An 18,612-nucleotide genomic window follows, 5' to 3' on the forward strand; every position below is an offset into this window, starting at 1 on the left:
GGGTGGGGCTGTGTTCCTGTCTGACTGGTTGTTTGGTCTGAGGCTTACAGCACTGGAGTTTGCAGGCAGTTGGGTAGAGGTGGGTCTTGGTGCTGAGATGAGGACCTCTGGGAGACCTCACTCTAATGAATATTCCTTGGGGTCTGAGGACTCAGTGCTCCCACCACAGGAGTTCAAGCCCGACCCCTGGCCTGGTAGCTTGGGGGTTCCTCCTGTCCCCTTAGGGGTTCAGGGTCCCCCACCAGTGCCTGTTAGGTACCCTAGCTGTGAGGAGATGTGGACTCCAGGTCCTCCTACTCCGCCATCTTGAGTCCACCCCTGCCTCTGGCTTATTTCATTTAGCATAATGTCCTCCAGTGTTGCAACCTCTAATGTTGCAAATGAAGGATTTCCTTCTTTTTTCTAAAAGCTGAATAATATTCCTTTGTATATATATACCATTTGTTCTTTATCATAGAGCTTGTAGAAATTCACAAGCTGATCCTATAAATTACATGGAAATGCAAAGTAAGACCCCCATTCATCTGTTGATAGACACTTAGGTTATTTCCACATCTAGGCTACTAGAAATGATGCTGCAGTGAACATGGTGGTGCAGATATCTCTTCAAGATATCTATTTTATTTTCTTTGGATATATACCCAGAAGTGGGATTGCTGGATCATATGGTAGCCGTCTTTTAAATTCTTTTTTGAGGAAACTCCATACTGTTTTCCAGCTGTACCAATTCACATTCCCACCAACAGTATATAAGTTTCTTTTATCCACATTCACACCAACACTTGTTATCTCTTGACTTTTTATAATAAATCCATTCTAAGAGGTGTGAGGTGATATCTCATTGTGGTTTTGATTTGCATTTCCTTGTGATTAGTGATGTTGAGCATCTTTTCATATACCTGATGGCTATTGTCTGTAGTGGTAGTAGTTGTTGTTTATTTTTGTTTTCGTTGCCTGTGCTTTTGGCATCAAATCCAAAAATTCATCACCAAGACCAATGTCAAAGAGTTTTCCCTTATGTTTTCTTCTATGAGTTTTATAATTTCAGGGCTAACATTTAAGTCCTAAATTCATTTTGAGTTGATTTTTGTGTCCAGTGTAAAACAAGGGGCCAATTTTATCCTTTTGCATATGGATATTCAATTTTCCCAAGATCATTTATTGAAGAGACAATCCTTGCCCATTGTATATTCTTGGTGATTTTGTCAAAGATTAGTTGATCATCATATATGAGTGCATTTATTTCTGGGCTCTCAATTCTGTCCCACAGGTCTGCCTGGTTTTGTTTTGTTTTGTTTTCTGGAATCATACTGTTTTGGTTTCTATATTTTTTTAGTATAGTTTGATATCAGGAAGTGTAATGCCTCCAGCTTTGTTCTTCTTGCTTGAGATTTCTTTAGCTATTTGGGATCTTGTGGTTCCATACAAAATTAGGACTTTTTTTTCTCTTTCTGTGGAATACACCACTGGAATTTTGATAGGGGTTGCATTGAATCTGTAGATTGCTATGAATATTTTAACAATATCAATTATTCCAATCCAGGAACATTGGATATCTTTCTATTTATTCCTGTCTTTTTCAGTTTCTTTAATCAATGTCCTATAGTTTTCAGTGTACAGATTTTTCATCTCTTTGGTTAAATTTATTTTTAAGTATTTTACTCTTTTAAATGCTATTGAATATGGAAATATTTTCTTAATTTCATTTTTAGATAGTTTGTTTTTGGTGTATAGAAACACAACTAACTTTTGTATGTTGATTTTGTATCCTGAAACTTAAATGAACTTGTTTATTAGTTTTAGCAGTTTTGTGTTTGTGTGTGTGTAATCTTTAGGGTTTTCTATATATATAATCATGTTAGTTGCAAACAGAGGCCATCTTACTTCTTCCTTTCCTATTTGGATGCCTCTAATTTCTTTTTCTTGCCTAATTGCTCTGGCTAGGACTTCCAGTACTATGTTGAAGAGTAGTGGTGATAGTAAGATCCTTGTCTTGTTGAGTATGATGTTAGCTGTGGGCTTGTCATATATAACTTTTATTATGTTGAGAGCTTTTTTTTTTTTTAATCATGAAAGGTTGTTGAATTTTGTCACATGATTTTCCTGCATCTATTGAGATTACTATATGATATTTATCCTTCATTCTGTTAATGTGGTATATCACATTGATTTGCATATGTTGGACCATCCTTGCATCCCAGGGATAAATCCCATTTGATCATGGTATATGATCTTTTGAATTCGGTTGAATTTGGTTTGCCAGTATTTTGTTGAGGATTTTTACATCTATGTTCAGAGATATTGGCCTATAATTTTCTTTTCTTGCAGTGTCCTTGTCTGCCTTCAGTATCAGGGTAATGCTGACCTTGTAAAATGAGTCTGGAAGAATTCTTTCCTTTTCAATTTTTGGGAAAAGTTTGAGAAGAATTGGTATTAATTCATTAAATCTTTGGGAGAATTCACCAGTGAAGCCACCTGGTCCTGGACTTTGTTGGGAGATTTTTGAGTACTGATTCAATCTTCTTACTTGTTATTGTCTGTTCAGATTTTCTATTTCTTCATGATTCAGTCTTGGTAGATTGCATGTCTCTAGTAATTTACCCATTTCTTCTAGGTTATCCAATTTGTTGGGGGTATAATTGTTCATACTAGTCTCTCATGGTTCTTTGTATTTCAGTGGTATCAGTTGTAATGTCTCCTCATTCATTTCTGATTTATTTATTTGAGTCTTCTCTTTTTTTCCTTAGTGTAGCTAAATGTTTGTCAATATTGTTTATTTTTTCAAAAAGAAAGCTCACTTTTGTTGATTTTTCTATGGTTTTTCTAGTCCCTTGTTTACTTCTGCTCTGACCTTTGTTGTTTTGTTCTTTATGCTAACTTTGGTCTTATTATATTCTTTTTATTCTAGTTCCTTGAGGTGTAAAGTTAGATTATTTGAGATATTTCTTTTTCTTAATGTAGGTGTTTATCACTCACTATAAACTTCCCCCTTAGAGCTGCATTGCATCCCATAAGTTTTGATATGTTGTGTTTCCATTTTTTGTTTGTTTCAAGATTCTTTTTATTTCTCTTTTGATTTCTTCTTTGACCAGTGGTTGCTCAGGCATGTGTTGTTGAATTTTCACATATCTGTGAATTTTCCAGGTTTCCTTATCTTACTGATGTCTAGTTTCTTACTATTGTGGTTATAAAAAATACTATAATTTCGATCTTTTAAATTTGTTATGACTTGTTTTGTGACCTAACATATGATCTACCCTGGAGAATATTTCATGTGCATTTAAGAATGTGTACTTTGCTGCTGTTGGATGGAATGTTTTGTATTTGTCTGTTAGGTAGATTTGATCTAAAGTGTAGTTCAAGTCCAATGTTTTGTTAATGATTTTCTGTCTGGGTGTTTTACCCATTGTTGCAATGGGGTATTGGAGTCCCCTACTATTATTGTATTGCTGTCTACTTCTCCTTTCAGATCTGTCAATATTTGCTTTATATATTTTGGTGCTCTGATGTTGGGTTAATGTATACTTCCAATTGTTATATCCTCTTAATGAATTCACCCCTTTGTCACTGTATAATGACCTTCTTTGTCTTTTGTTACAGTCTTTGTCTTAAAGTCTGTTTTGTCTGCTATAAGTAAGTATAGCTATCCCTGTTCTTTTTTGGTTTCTATTGCCTAGAATACCTTTTTCCATCCTTCACTTTCAGCATATGTGTGTCTTTAAAGCTGAAGTTAGTCTCTTGTAAGAGCATATAGTTGGGTCTTATTTTTTAATTATTCAGCCACTCATTTGTTTTTTGATTGGAGAATTATATATATATATATATTATATATATATATAATATATATATATATAAACATATATTTAAAGTATAGTTGTACAATATTATATAAGTTACAGGTGTACAATATAGTGATTCACAATTTTAAAGGTTATAGTCCATTTATAGTTCTTATAAAATATTATATTTAAAGTAATTATTGATAAGTAAGGACTAACTATTGCCACTTTTTCATTATTTTCTAGCTTTTTTGTAGTTCTTTCATTCTTTTTTTTTTTTTTTTTTGTGGTACGTGGGCCTCTCACTGTTGTGGCCTCTTCCGTTGCGGAGCACAGGCTCCGGATGCGCAAGCCCAGTGGCCACGGCTCATGGGCCCAGCCGCTCCATGGCACGTGGGATCCTCCCGGACCAGGCACGAACCCATGTCCCCTGCATTGACAGGCAGACTCTCAACCACTGCACCACCAGGGAAGCCCTCGTTCTTTCATTCTTTTCTTCCTCTCTTACTGTCTTCCTTTGTGATTTGATGATTTTTTTTTTTTTGGCAGTGTTATGCTTGGATTTCTTTCTCTTTAACCTTTGTGTTATCTACTACAGGTTTATTCTTTCTGGTTACCAGGAGGTGTACAGAAAACATTTTATAACAACCTATCTTAAGCTGATAAGAACACATATAAAAACTCTACCTACAGTGGGCCATGATGCAGACCATGGGCTCCCATCTGGGTCTCCTTTTTGCAGTCTCCAGGGTGGGGAAGGGAAGTCCTAGAGGTGCATGGCCCATGGGATGGTGTCAGGCCATCCCTGCCCTCCCAAATTGCAGCTCTGTGTCACCCCTTGAAGGTTTGCCTTTGCAGAATCACACAGGTGTGCCCAGCAAGGCACCTGTGCTGATCTTTCTTCCCACTACTCACTTCTTCTGGGTATTTGTGGGTGCAGGGAAAGTGGGGGGGGGTCTATCCTGGAGTGGGGTGGCTTGGAAATGATGTTGTCATCCTCTGGATGTTTCTGGCCCCTATGCCAGAGAAATGGGGGATTTCCAGCATTTTAAGACAGCAAACCCAAAGCATCTCCATGGCCATCCCTCTGCCTTCAGATAACTCTGGGATTGTGAGCATTTCCTGGGTGTAAGTCTGGGAGCCAGCTATGTGCATGCTGTTGGGCTCACATGTTACTGTCTGTACATTGTTGATGCCCAATTTATCTGGCTCATGAATCTATTAAACATGAAAAAATAACCATCTCTAAATATTAATACACTTCTTATATATCTAACACATAGCACCTGAGTATTGACAGTTTTCCCCAATTAAACATTATTTAAAATTTTATTGAATCCCACTTATAAACAATTAAAATCGAAGTCTAAAATACAGACCACCTTCAGTGCTTTGAACATGCTAAGAAACAGTCGAGTGCTGTACTCACTATAAAACTGTGACCCAAATGCTACCTACTGCCTTAGATTCACATTTTTCTTCCTTGTTCTGCACTAACCTTCTTCTTATTCATACTCATAGTTCTTCCTATGGTTTCTGAGCCTTTCTAAGGTTGCAACGTATGAGTTCTGTACTCTAATATGGGAGAAGGGGGTTTCCCTACACCACCAAGTAATTCTCTGACACCAGCTGGAGGTCTTACAATTCAACTCAAATCTGACACTATCTACCAAGAGGTAGCATCAAATTCCTACAAGACTGCCATCCCTTGCCCCTGACACACATTTCAGATGCCAATCGCAAGTCCAGGTCATCACCTGAGCTTTTAACCGACTGGCTGTAGACTGGAGGTTCCAATGAGCCCCACCTTGGGTTTGACTGATTTGCTAGAGTGGCTCACAAAACTCAGAGAAGCATAATACTTACTAGATTATCAGTTTATTATAAAAGTATGTAACTCAAGAACAGCCAGGTGGAAGAAATGTATAGGGCAAGGTACAGGGAAAGAGTGTGGAGTTTCCGTGCCCTCTCTGGGTGCACCACCCTCTCCAAACCTCCATATGTTCACCAACCCAGAAGCTCTTCAACTCTGTCCTTTTGGGTTTTTACGGAGACTTCATTACAAAGGTATGATTGATTAAATCATTGGCCATTCCTGATTGATTCAAAATGTAGCCTGTCTCCCCTCCCTGGAGGTCAGGAGGTGGGACTGAAAATTCCAACTCTCTAATCACATGGATCACATGGTTGGTTCTCCTGGCAACCAGCCCCTACCCTGAGGTGCATGCAAAAGTCACTCATTAACATAAAAAAGACAGCTTTATCCCTCTTATCACATAGGAAATTCCAAGGGTTTTAGGAACTCTGTGCCAGAAACTGAGACAAAGATTAAATACATATTCCTTATTATAAATCACATACAGGATGCCATTTCCAGACCCCAGTGAGAAAAGATCTCAGATGCTGATGACGCAGGACCTGGGCTGTGGATAATTCCCTTGGGCAGGGCTTCTGGCAGCTCCTCCCAAGGCGACTGCACAAGCTGCGTGAGGTGTTTGCTCCTTGAATCTGTAGGACACTTCAAGCTCAAGCTTTTCATGAAGCTTTGTGTTTTTTGCAGTCCACCTCCCAAAGTGAGGCATTCTTTAGCTGCCATTTGTCCCGCTCACAGGCTATGTTGACCTGCTCTGGTAGCATCATGAGAAACACATCTTGTTCACATCTTCCCGGAAGGACAACTTGAGGTTCATTTCCAGGCAGAAGGGTGAGTGTGCAAGCCCCTCTCCTCTTCGATCTGCCCACCACTCACGGCAGACGCGGTTTCTAGCTCTTCATCAAGGGCGATAGTCGTCTCCTTTCAAGATGACTTTTCCTGAGTTTGTGTTTTCCTCTTACACAGATTTTAAAAATGTTTTTTTTTAATTATTATTATTTTTTATTTTCAAAAACAACCTTATTCATGACACATATTTAAAAAAAAACTCCCACCCCCTGGAAATGAGCTAAAAAAATAAACAAAATCCACCTCCCACCTCCCTGTCCCCACTTCCTCCCATTCCCTCCAAATAAAAGGGAAAAAAAGGTAAAGGAAACAAAACAAAACAAAAGACTGAAAAACAAAAAACACCCCAAAACCTCCCAAAACAAGGTAGTGCATTTCCCCAGGGGAAAGGGGAATTTACACTGGAGCCGCTGGGAGCAGATCAGAGATCTTCCGGCTACAGAAACCTGCAAAGAAAGACACTCAAAACAGAAAAAGAAACACAAAAGGAAACAAAATAGATCACCAGGCAATCTGGAGGGGCAGGGAGCCAGAAAAGAGGGGTGGGGTGGGTGGTAGACCTGGAAGGACAGGAACAGGCAGGAGGGGACTGTGAAAGCTAGGGAGAAGATGGAGGGAAGGTAACAAGCAGAACAGTTCGGTGTCCTTGCAGAGCCCTGGGTAAAAAAACCCCTCCTACCACCCATGCCCACCTACCCTTGAGCAGCCCGCAAGGGGGCAAAGGGGGACAGGGAAACAGGGGGAGCAGATTGCGCGGTTGAGACGTGTCCATGGCGAATCCCCAGAGTGAATGAGCAGCCCCCTGCCCCATTCCCTGGGCCTTCCCTTACTCCCCAAAGCAGGTCCCTCCTCAGCAGTTAGTTATGGGATTCTCCCCCCTTCCACAGTATATCTTTTTTTTCTTAATATTTTTTTCCATCAAGGTCATCTTCTGTTTTTTCTTTTTTTTAATTCTTTTTTTTTCTCCTTTCCTCTTTTTTTCCTCTCTCTCCTCCTAATACACACTTTTTTTAGTGAGGGGAATACCATGATGTCGCTCTAGCCCAGCCCCTGTAGACACGACCCCGGGGCCTGCTATTAAAACCACTGTAGAATCCAGATGCCTGGTCTGTTGGTTCATTTTGGGATCACCTTGATTTGTCTTCCTCTAAATAGGGACTCATCTAAGGCCAAGGAAGTCCTCACTGACTCTTTGTCTGAGAACTCTATATATGCAAACCCTTTGGGATGGCCACTAAATTAGTCACACAGTATAGTAACACAGTTGACTGAACCACAGCCATTAAAGTGTGCTTCCAGCTCTTCTGCTGTTGCACCATAGTCCACATTGCCAACATAGATGGAACGGGCATCAGCCTCCATCTTCTCCTCAATGGACATGATCACTGGGCCAGCATTGCCTGGAGCTGGACTCATACTCATCTTCTTCTCTACCTCGTTCTGTAGCTCCTTTAGCTTCTCAGCTTCTTCCTCCCTCTCCCTGACTTGAGCTTTGATCGCTTCCAGCTCCAGGTCCTCAATGGCGCCGTCCCCCGGGTCACCCTCAACCAGTCCCGGTTCCTCCTCCTCTTCCTGGCTGCCGGGGGCTCCCGAGCCAGGCCCAGGGCCCGGAGGTCCCGGGGCGGGTGGGGGGCACCGGGCCGGGCGGCTCCTCTTCAGGCTCGGGCTCCAGCAGCAGCTCCTCAGGCTCCAGTTCCTCAGACTCCAAGCCGTTCCCGTAGTCCCCTGCGTCCCCCGGGGACCCCTCCCCGGCCTCCCCACCAGCCCCGGGCACAAGATGGTGCCGCCGCCCCGGCCTGGAGCCCCGACCGCCCGCAGACCCCGCTGCTGCTGCTGCCGCCGCCGCCACCATCGCAGCTCAAAAAAATGTTTTACAAGCTAATATTCTACACTTACTAGAAGGAGCCAATACCGGTTTATATAATACTTGTCTTTAAAAGTGATCACAAATTATACGTATCTTTTCAATTACAGCTACAATTTACATGCTGTAAATAACTTCTCTTTTTTTGGTATTGTAACAGGGAAGAGCTAAATTGGACTCTATGTTGGATCTGTTTCTTTGACTTTAACCTTTGCTTTTCGTTGCTTTTGTTATTATAATCATACATAATGGCGTGCCTCAGGGAACTCTGCTGCCTCTGGTAGAATGTTAAACTGAAGTGCCTCTGTTCAGCTCACAGGGAGACAATCTGACCCTGCCCACCTGTGTGAATGGCTGCCAGAAAGAAGAAATGAACACATCCCCTCACTGAGGCTGGTCCTTCCAGGAGATGTTTTGCAAGGCTGATGGCCCTTTTTACTTTACTTCCCCACTGCCTCTCCCTCTCTGATTCTGTAAAAGAAACTGGCATCCAGACCCTGATAAGATGGTTTTGGGGGACCGTAGCCCGCCATCTCTCAGACTGCTGGCTTTCTGAATAAAGTCGTCTTCTTTGCCTCAACACCTCGTCTCTGATTTACTGGCCTGTCGTGCGGCAAGCACAGCAAGCTTGGACTCGGTAACAAATTTGGCTTAGCCAGCCAGGAGCCTTGTGGCTCATGGCTAGCTGGCCCCAGTCAAGGAATATTGGGGCAAGACCCTAGCAGCTGCCAGGTCCATTTGTCCTGAGGATCTTCCCTTCAAAGTACCCTGAAGCGACACCAGCTACCCCAGCGCTTGGCAGTTGAAGCAAGGAACCAACAAACTTCTAGGGGTCAACGGACTCAGTTTGATTTTGGACGGTAAGTCGCTCTGGTGTGCACACTGGAAACATATTCCCCCCCTCAATTTGGGCTTTTCCTTTATGGGACAAGCCAATTTGGTCAGGGTACCCTGTTGGAGAGGGGAATTGTCGTTGGACTCTACCTGATTTTGGGAACTGGTTCATTGGGAGCTAGTTCGTTGGTTTTGATCTTGGTTTTCTTTTGGTTTTGTGTGCATTGATGCTAGAATTTGTTTGTGCTTTTTGTGTTGGAATTTGTCTGCGTCTTTCATGTTTTGGTGTTATCAAACTTATCAAAAAGGGAAATACTCCATCTCTCCTGAAGGATAGCCTTTTGGGGCATATATTAGATAAATGGGCAAAACATAGCTATGAGCCTATGACTAAGAAAGACATGATATACTATTGTAATAGGGTGTGGACCCAATATATGTTAGGATCAGAAGAACGATGGACCCCTGAATGGTTCACTCAATTATCATACGATCTGGCAGTTAGAAGTGTTTTGCAAAAGAGCAGGGAAAAGAGGTGAGATTCCATATGTAGAAGCATTTATGCTATTGCATCAGGAGGAAGGAGTCAGAGGACTGCTACCTTATGGTACAGCGGTCTGAAAGGAAACCCAAGGGAGAACCTGTTCTACAAGGGGAAGGGGGAGAAAATGAGAGTGGGGACATATTATTCCAGAGCTTAAACACCGCCTCTGGCCCATCCAGCTCCCCCACTGGCTGAGCAGGCTACATGCACTGGCAGTTGTTCCAACTGCCCCACCCCATGCCACCAACATATTCACCCCTTTCACTAACTCTTGTTTCCCCCACTCATGGGGATCGAATAGAAGTTTCTATGGTAACCCCGGTGGCAGAGGGACCTGGTTTAGTATCACCATCTAAGACCCGACAGGCACCCAATTTGGACTGAGAGCAACTTCCACAGCAGGGCAATTTCCCCTGCGCTGATATCCTGTAGGAGTCCGTAATGCAAATGGCCAGCCAGCTGGGCTCCTATGGATGCAGAATCCATTCTCGACTTAGGATTTGCTTAACTGGAAAAACCATAACCCTGCTTACTGAGAGGACCCACTCCATATGACTGAACTTTTCACCTCAATATTTGCCACTCACCATCCCACTTGGGCGGGCATTCACACTGTTATGAATATAATGATTACTGAGGATGAAAGGAGGATGGTAGAGAGGAAGTGCACCAGCTCCGTTTAGTAGATCCAAATGGAACTCCAGAAACAAATTTGGCAGTCCCTATTGCTGAGCCTAACTGGGATCCTAATAATGGGGGCATGCCACTCCTAGAACACTACAGCGGATGTGTCTTAGTGGGTCTTCAAAAGGGGTTATCTAGACAAAAGAGCTTAAACAAGATTCAGGAGATAAAACAAAAGCCAAATGAGGATCTATCAGAGTTCCTGGAAAGGATTTATCAAGCTTATAAGCGCTACATGGATGCAGACCCTGAGACCCCTGAGAATGTATGACTTTCACTGGGCAAAGCACCCCAGATATAAGGAAAAAATTACAGACGTTAGATGGTGTATTTGGAATGAACCCTTCTCAATTAGTAGATGTTGCTTTTAAAGTATTCAACAACAGGGAACAATGACAAAAGCAAGAAGATGCAAAATGGAAGGCACCTTTTCTGGCAGCAGCATTGAATTCCCGGAAGGTGAGTAACCTAAAGGAAGGTAAGCCACCATTGGGGAAGGAGCAATGTGCTTACTGCAAGGAGGAAGGTCATTGGAAAAGAGAATGCCCTAGACGAAAGAATAATAGACAGGAGCCTCTCATATGGTACAAAGAGAGGAGCAATCTGATAATGAATGAAGAGGCCCTTGGACCTGAGGCGTCTGATTCTAATTTCCCCACAAGACCCCTGAGTAACATTGACAGTGAGGAACAAGTTGATTGACTTTCTAATAGATATGAGTGTCACATATTCTGTGGTAAACACCAAGGTGGCACAGAAAACATCTCAGTCTATCTTGGTCATGGGAGTTTCTGGAGAAGTAGAGAACCATTTGTTTCTATAAGCTCTAGAATGCCAACTAGGGGACATAGCTTCTTATACATGCCAGAGTGTCCAATCCCCCTTCTGCGACAAGATCTCCTTTGTAAATTAAACACTCAAGTAACCTTTTCGCCAGAACAGCTTGACATCAGGGTCCCACCGGAGCACACTTTAAGCCCACAAATGCTACTCATGGAAACCCCAGAGAAGGAGATAGAGCTCTTTCCCACAGAGGTCTACGAAAAGGTAAGGCTGGAAGTGTGGGCTGACGGCACTCCAGGGAAGGCCCAAAACACCTAATCTAAAACAATACCCTCTGAAACAAAAGGCTCAAAAGGGAATTCAGCAGATCCTGGAGAAGGTTTTGAAAATAGGACTGATTAGACCTTGCAGGTCCCCATATAACACACTTATCGTCCCGGTCAAAAAGCCAAACTCAGCAGAGTATCGTTTTGTCCAAGATTTGAGGGCTATTAATGAAGTAGTCCAAGACTTACACCCTGTGCTGCCTAATGCATACACTCTGCTCACAACTATTCTGGGAGAATATGGCTGGTTCTCAGTCCTAGACTTGAATGATGCTTTTTTCTGCATTCTTACTGTAGAAGAATCACAGCAGCTATTTGCTGTTCAATGGCAAGACCCAGAAACACAGGTAGTCCAACAGTATTGTTGGACAGTCCTGCCTCAAGGAGTTAAGAATTCCCCGACCTTGTTTGGGGAGACGTTGTCTAGAGACCTTAGAGGCTTAATATTGGACGAAGGACTCTTGCTCCAATATGTGGACGACTTGCACATAGTGAGCCCTACATACGATAAATGTCTACAAAAATTATCAGAATCCTGAACTATTTGGCTAATTGTGGATATAAGGTCTCCCAGAAAAAGGCCCGGATATGCAAACAGCAAGTCATATATCTGGGCTTTGCCCTCTCTCACGGACAGCAGGATCTTTTGCCTGACAGAAAGCAGGCAATTGCAGGCTTAGGAGCACCCAAGACCCACAGACAACTGAGAGGCTTTCTGGGAATGGCAGGGTTCTGTCGGATTTGGATCCCAAGCAATGGGCTCATTGTAAAGCCTCTCTATGAGGCACTGAAGGGACATGATCTTGAGCCCCTTACTTGGACTAAAGAGTGCCAAACAGCCTTTGAAATGATAAAAACGAAGTTAGTCTCAGCCCTGGCTTTGGGACTACCAGACTTAAAGAAACCTTTCAAACTGTATGTACATGAGAGACAAGGCATAAGCTTTGGGGTGTTAATTCAAACTCTGAGGAATATCCCCGGACCTGTTGCTTACTTCTCAAAACAACTAGAACAGACTGTTAAAGGGGGGCCTCCTGGCCTTCAAGCTGTAGCAGCTACTTGTGACAGATTTCAGGAAGCTGAGAAGTTTACCCTAGGGCAACCCACCACCGTGTATGTTCCTCACCATGCCCTTTCTTTGCTGGAACAGAAAGGGGCCTATTGGCTGACTTTTGGGAGAATGGGAAAGTACCAAGCCATTCGCCTGGACAATCCCAACGTAAGACTTCAAGTCACTTCAGCCCTAAATCCAGCCACATTGCTCCCGATTGACGCTGCACAATCCCCTGAGCATGACTGCCTACACGTCATTGAGCTAGTGTACTCTAGCAGACCAGACTTAATGGACCTACCCTTGGCTGAGCCAGATATGGAATTGTTCACCGATGGAAGCAGCTTCATGGACAAAGGTAGGCGACGTGATGGGTATATAACCACATGCCGGGTGGTAACACTTAAAAGGATTGTTGAAGCAAAAGCCCTGCCCCCGCGGAGCTCAGCTCAGAAGGCAGAAATCATTGCTCTGACAAGAGCCCTGCTCCTCGCTAAAGGGAAGCGAGTAAATATATACAGACTCCCGCTATGCATTTTCTGTGGTGCACGCTCAGGGGGCGATCTGGAAAGGAAGGAGGCTTCTCACTTCAAACAATAAAGGCACAAAACATGCTTCTGAAATCCTGTCACTGTTAGAAGCAGTCCATAATCCCTCACAAGTGGCCGTAATGCACTGCCCAGGCCACCAGAAGGGTGAGACTCACATAATAAAGGGCAACTGGTTAGCTGACCAAGCTGCAAAGAAAGCAGCAAAGGAAGGCAATTATCAAGCCATGATAGGGTCACTTCTTCCGCAGACTGACTTGTCAAAATATCAGTCAGTGTATTCAGAAAAGGACAAGGAGAGGGCCAAAGAGTGGGTTTTCACTCTTGACCGTAACTCACCTGGCTGGAAATGTAATGCACTAGGAACTGTTTTGATTCCTGAGGCCCTCTTGGACACTGTGCTGAAGCACATTCATGACAGTACCCATTATGGGAGGGTTGCCACCTGCAATGGATTCAAAATTATATAATGGGAACTCACCTACAAAATACCATCCAGCGAGTCACTCGGAATTGTATGATTTGTGCTAAAAATAACCCCAAAACTGTTGTCAGACCTCCCCAGATGGGGACCCAGCACAGAGGGACCTGCCTCACAGAGGACTGGCAAATAGACTTTACTCAAATGCCTCAAATTGCGGGAAACTTCAGATACCTGTTGGTGTGTGTGGACACTTTTTCAGGATGTGTGGAAGCATATCCCACCCGGACAGAAAAAGCCTCCCAAGTGGTTGAAGTCCTCTTTACGGAAATTATTCCCCAGTTTGGACTACCTAACACCCTCCAGAGTGATAATGGGCCGGCTTTTGTCTCTAGCATACCCCAGTAAGTGGCTAAAGCCCTGCAAATTAATAGGAAGTTGCATTCATCCTGGAGACCACAATCAACAGGAAAATCTGAGAAAATGAATCACATGTTGAAAAGGTGCATTGCTGAAATATGTCAAGAGGCTAATATAACTTGGGATAAGGCATTACCAGTTACCCTGCTATGGATCAGAGTGGCTCCCAGAAGCAGGGTTAAATTAAGCCCCTATGAAGTATTGTATGGTAGGCCATTCTAGGTATCTGCCCAGGCAGGGGAATCTGTAAATGCTCTGAAAGACATAGCTGTTGCTAATTATTAAAGCTTTGGGCACTATACTGACCTCTGTTCATGAGTTTGCTTCCAGCAGGTCTGCCTATCCAACTGAGGTGGCTTTGCATCCTTTCTGACCCAGAGATCGAGTCCTCCTTAAAACCTGGAGAGAACAAGGGCCTGAGCACCAGCTGACTGCAAGGTGGACAGGACCACATGTGGTATTACTCACCATGCATTCATCTATCAAATTGGCTGGGATAAAACCTTGGATTCATCATACTTGGCTTAAAGCTGCACCACCATCATCAAAAGACGACCCAACTCCTGAGAGGCTTGGAGAGCGGTGGGTTTGTGAACCCTTAGAAGACTTAAGGTTGCTCTTCAAAAAGGATAAGAGTTGAGATTGCAATTTCCTTATAGATGGAGAAGGATGGGTCAATCTACTTGTTTAATCCTGTTCTACTGAACAGCACAGCATCAGGTCCATATAATTGAGAATTGTACTATTTACTAAAAATTCTAAGAATTACCCCCTGCCCAATGCTGATCAATTCCATTCCGCGATCACCCCTCACTGCCCCTACACAGCAGGAAGTAGCTAAGAGTGGTCGTCGTCCCTTATCCCACAAGATTGTGGAATGGACATTGACAGTGGGGAATTGTAACAGGGAAGAGCTAAATCAGACTCCATGTTGGATCTGTTTCTTTGACTTTAACTTTGCTTTTCGTTGCTTTTGTTATTATAATCATACCCTGCCTCAGGGAAGCCTGCCCCTCTGCCAGAATGTTAAACTAAAGTGCCTCTGTTCAGCTCACAGGGAGACAATCTGACCCTGCCCACCTGTGTGAATGGCTGCCAGAAAGAAGAAATGAACACATCCCCTCACTGAGGCTGGTCCTTCCAGGAGATGTTTTGCAAGGCTGATGGCCCTTTTTACTTTACTTCCCCACTGCCTCTCCCTCTCTGATTCTATAAAAGAAACTGGCATCCAGACCCTGATAAGATGTCTTTGGGGACCCTAGCCCACCATCTTCTTGGTCTGCCAGCTTTCCGAATAAAGTTGTCTTCCTTGCCTCAACAGCTCATCTCCGACTTGTTGGCTTGTCGTGTGGTGAGCAGAGCAAGCTTGGACTCAGTAACAGTATCATTCCAACTTTTTACAACTTGTGTTGCAGGAAGGGGGATCCCTTCCAGGGCCCAAGAGTGGGCTCTTGTCTAACACTCGGAAATGAATTGTCCGAGGAGACACGTGCTGACAAAGCAAAAGACTTTATTGGGAAGGGGTGCCTGGGCAGAGAGCAGCAGGGTAAGGAAACCCAGGAGAACTACTCTGCCATGTGGCTCACAGTCTCAGGTTTTATGGTAATGGGATTAGCTTCTGGGTTGTCTCTTGCCACTTTGCTTGGCCCACAGTCTGACTCAGGGTTCTTCCTGGTGGCGCTCACATCTCAGCCAAGATGGATTCCAGAAAGAAGGATTCTGGGAGATTGGCAGGACATATGGACTGGTGTCTCCTCCCTCCTTTCAGCCCCTCCCATATTCTCCTGGTTTTTGGTGGCAGCACCATGTTCCTTATCAGGACCTCCTGTTGCAAGACAGCTGATGCAAGTGGTTATCACTGTGCCTGGTCAAGGTGGGTGGTTTTGGTCGATGGTTCCCTAACACGTACTATTCAGTTAACTAGTTAACATATCATCACAACTCAGCCTGAGTGAGCCCCTCCCTTTAAGGTGGACCCCTTTGTCCTTTGAATACTGCCCCTGAAATCCTTAGATATCCAGCTTGCCTCAGGTCCATTCTATTTAAATAGTGTGTGTATGCTTGTGTGTGTGTGTTTGTATGTACATGTGTTTGTGTGTCTGTGTGTATGTGTGTGAGTGTGTGCAGACATGGAATCAGCTGCCTTCCAAAGAGCCCTGCTTCACTTTGGTGGAGAAGTGCAGTAGGTCTAGATCTAAGAGCTAGAGGCGTATGTGAGAATGGTGATGTATGAAAGGGCTACTATATAAGCCACTTTTAATGACAGAGCTCCAAAATGTTTTTGACGATTTTATATACTAGTTTTGATTTACTTTTTCAATAAGTAACACTGATGATTTAAGAAGCCCATCCCAGCCATCTGACTCACCTCTTAAGGCAACCAAGTGTCCCAACTCTTGGTCTCACAACTGAAGGCTGTGATATCACATGGATGTTCCCAGTTTCACAGAGTATGGTGCTGTTCCCCCATGTCTTACCTTTCTTTTAGGATGAGCCTTTTTTGCCCATTTAGACCTCTCCTCCCTGTGTCCCTTTCTCGAGAAGCTCTCAGTCTGGGGAAGACAGCAAGGACGAGTGGATAGCACCGTGGAGCCTGGTGCCAAGGGCGTGAGAACCACGTATGAGTTTGCTGGGGGGCTGGGCATGGAGGTGGGTGGGACGTCGGCATCCTGTATCAAGCAGGTTGGCCAGGTGAACTTGGGTAACAAACCACAAGGTTCACTTCTTGCTCTTGCTCTGTGTCCATGGCGGGGTGTTGGGGCACTCTGAGTCACCTCTCCAGGACTCAGGCTGATTGGACAACGACCAACTATAGCTGCAGGTCCTGGAGACAGAGTGGGGAGCACCCTGGAGGGCCTCACACAGATAAGGCAGTGCTCTCACACCAGGTGATGGGCACTCCTTCCACTCATCCCATGCCCTGTTTGCCAGAACTAGTCACATGGCCTCTCCTGAAGGCTGGGGGTGGAAGATGCAGCCAGATCACAGGCCCAGAAGATTGGGGAGCATTGGTGATTGCCTTGAGGATGACACAGACCATGGATGGCAAAGTGGAAATTTATTTTATTTGTGTGCCTATCATTACTCAAATTTCGTTTTTTAAAGTATGTGCTCCCAACAGGACTCCTAAACATTCCTATTGCCTTTTTTTTTTTTTGCGGTACGCGGGCCTCTCACTGTTGTGGCCTCTCCTGTTGCGGAGCACAGGCTCCGGACGCGCAGGCTCAGCAGCCATGGCTCACGGGCCCAGCCGCTCCGCGGCATGTGGGATCTTCCCAGACCGGGGCACGAACCCGTGTCCCCTGCATCGGCAGGCGGACTCTCAACCACTGCGCCACCAGGGAAGCCCTCCTATTGCCTTCTTAACATCCATACACCAGCTTTCATGTATTGTGATGTGTGTTACACCTTAACTCAATTCTCAAATAAAGATGTTAGTAAAAGTCTTCTTGATACTTCAGAAAAAAACAGATTTATTTTTAAAGTTGGGCTGTTTCACAGGAACAGAACCGCTTGTGTTTCCCTTAAGCAGTTCGCAGAGAGGACTTTTGTGTCCCCCTGGGTGAGGGTCCTGGGTACCCATCTCAGGTAGGGGAGATGGTAATCATGACTGGGGGGCAGGAAGGGAGTCTTGGCCCTAGGTCAGGGGTGGGGCTGGACTGTCACATACTCCTCTCTCTTGGTCCCGAACCAAACCTGACGGAGGGTAAGACCTGTCATGGCCATTTCATGGAGTAGAAACCAGAGCCACAGGGGAGGGGTAGCTTGCCTGGGGTATAAGGTTTAAACCTGCAGGATGCCACAGCCTTAGTTTTGGCGTTTGGACAACTAGGATGGAGCCCCAGACCCCCCTCTGTAACTGGTTGCTCCAGGGACAAGATCTACAGGCCATACCCAGCGCTCACAATGCAGAAGTAAGCTCTTAGGCTTGTCTGGCCACAGAATGTTCCAGTCCCTTTTTGCTCAGGTATCTCTGCCCAAAGTTGAACAGATGCTTGTTAGGACCAGCTCCAGAGCATTACCTGTTAGGTCTCAGGGCTCTGTTTCGGCTAGTGGAAAACGTACCTGAAAGTTTAGGAATTGCATATGGCTCCTAGTAACAGAGAGCTGGAAAATATTTTCTTAAACAAGAAAGTACTTTCCTTGTCTATGAGGTGACAAGGAGCCTGAAGAGAGGCAGCCAGGGCTGGCGTGGAGGGTTGCCTCTCTATCACTCTCCCAGGTCCTCCCTGCACCCCCAGGGGAGCCCTGCCCTCTTGCTCCAGCAAGGACCAGGGAGGCAGGGGCAGGGTCAAAGAGGCTCCTGATGAGTCAGCCCTTTGATGGACCTTCCCCAAGCCCTACTCAGGCATCTCCACACTGTCCCTGGCTGGGCTCAGTCCCAGGGCCACCCCTCCCTGTAAGGGAGGCTGGGAGCTGATGCACCAACAAAAGCAGGGTCTGTTACTGAGCAGAAGGGGGGGCAGCGAGCAGTTTCTGTGATTCTCCAAGTGCTGTTATAACTAATACACCCCCTCCCCCATTTCCCTTTGACTGCTCCATTCTGCCAAGGGTGGGAAATAGTGTCAGGTACTAAGGGGTGCAGAGAACTTGAGGCCCCAGGCCCTGACATGCTGGAAGATGTGGATCCTTCCAG

The 18,612-nt window shown here is 44.7% G+C and overlaps 1 pseudogene across 1 annotated transcript; it reads right to left on the reverse strand.

The window, feature by feature from the left end:
* Positions 1-6,374: 6,374 nt before the first annotated feature.
* Positions 6,375-8,468, reverse strand: LOC308614197 (polyadenylate-binding protein 2-like; annotated as a pseudogene). The gene has a single exon. The product of its transcript is annotated as a polyadenylate-binding protein 2-like (transcript).
* Between the last annotated feature and the right edge of the window lie 10,144 nt (positions 8,469-18,612).

The sequence above is a fragment of the Mesoplodon bidens genome, assembly GCF_964165515.1.
Source record: "Mesoplodon bidens genome assembly, chromosome: 3".
NCBI classification, from domain to species: Eukaryota; Metazoa; Chordata; class Mammalia; order Artiodactyla; family Ziphiidae; genus Mesoplodon; species Mesoplodon bidens.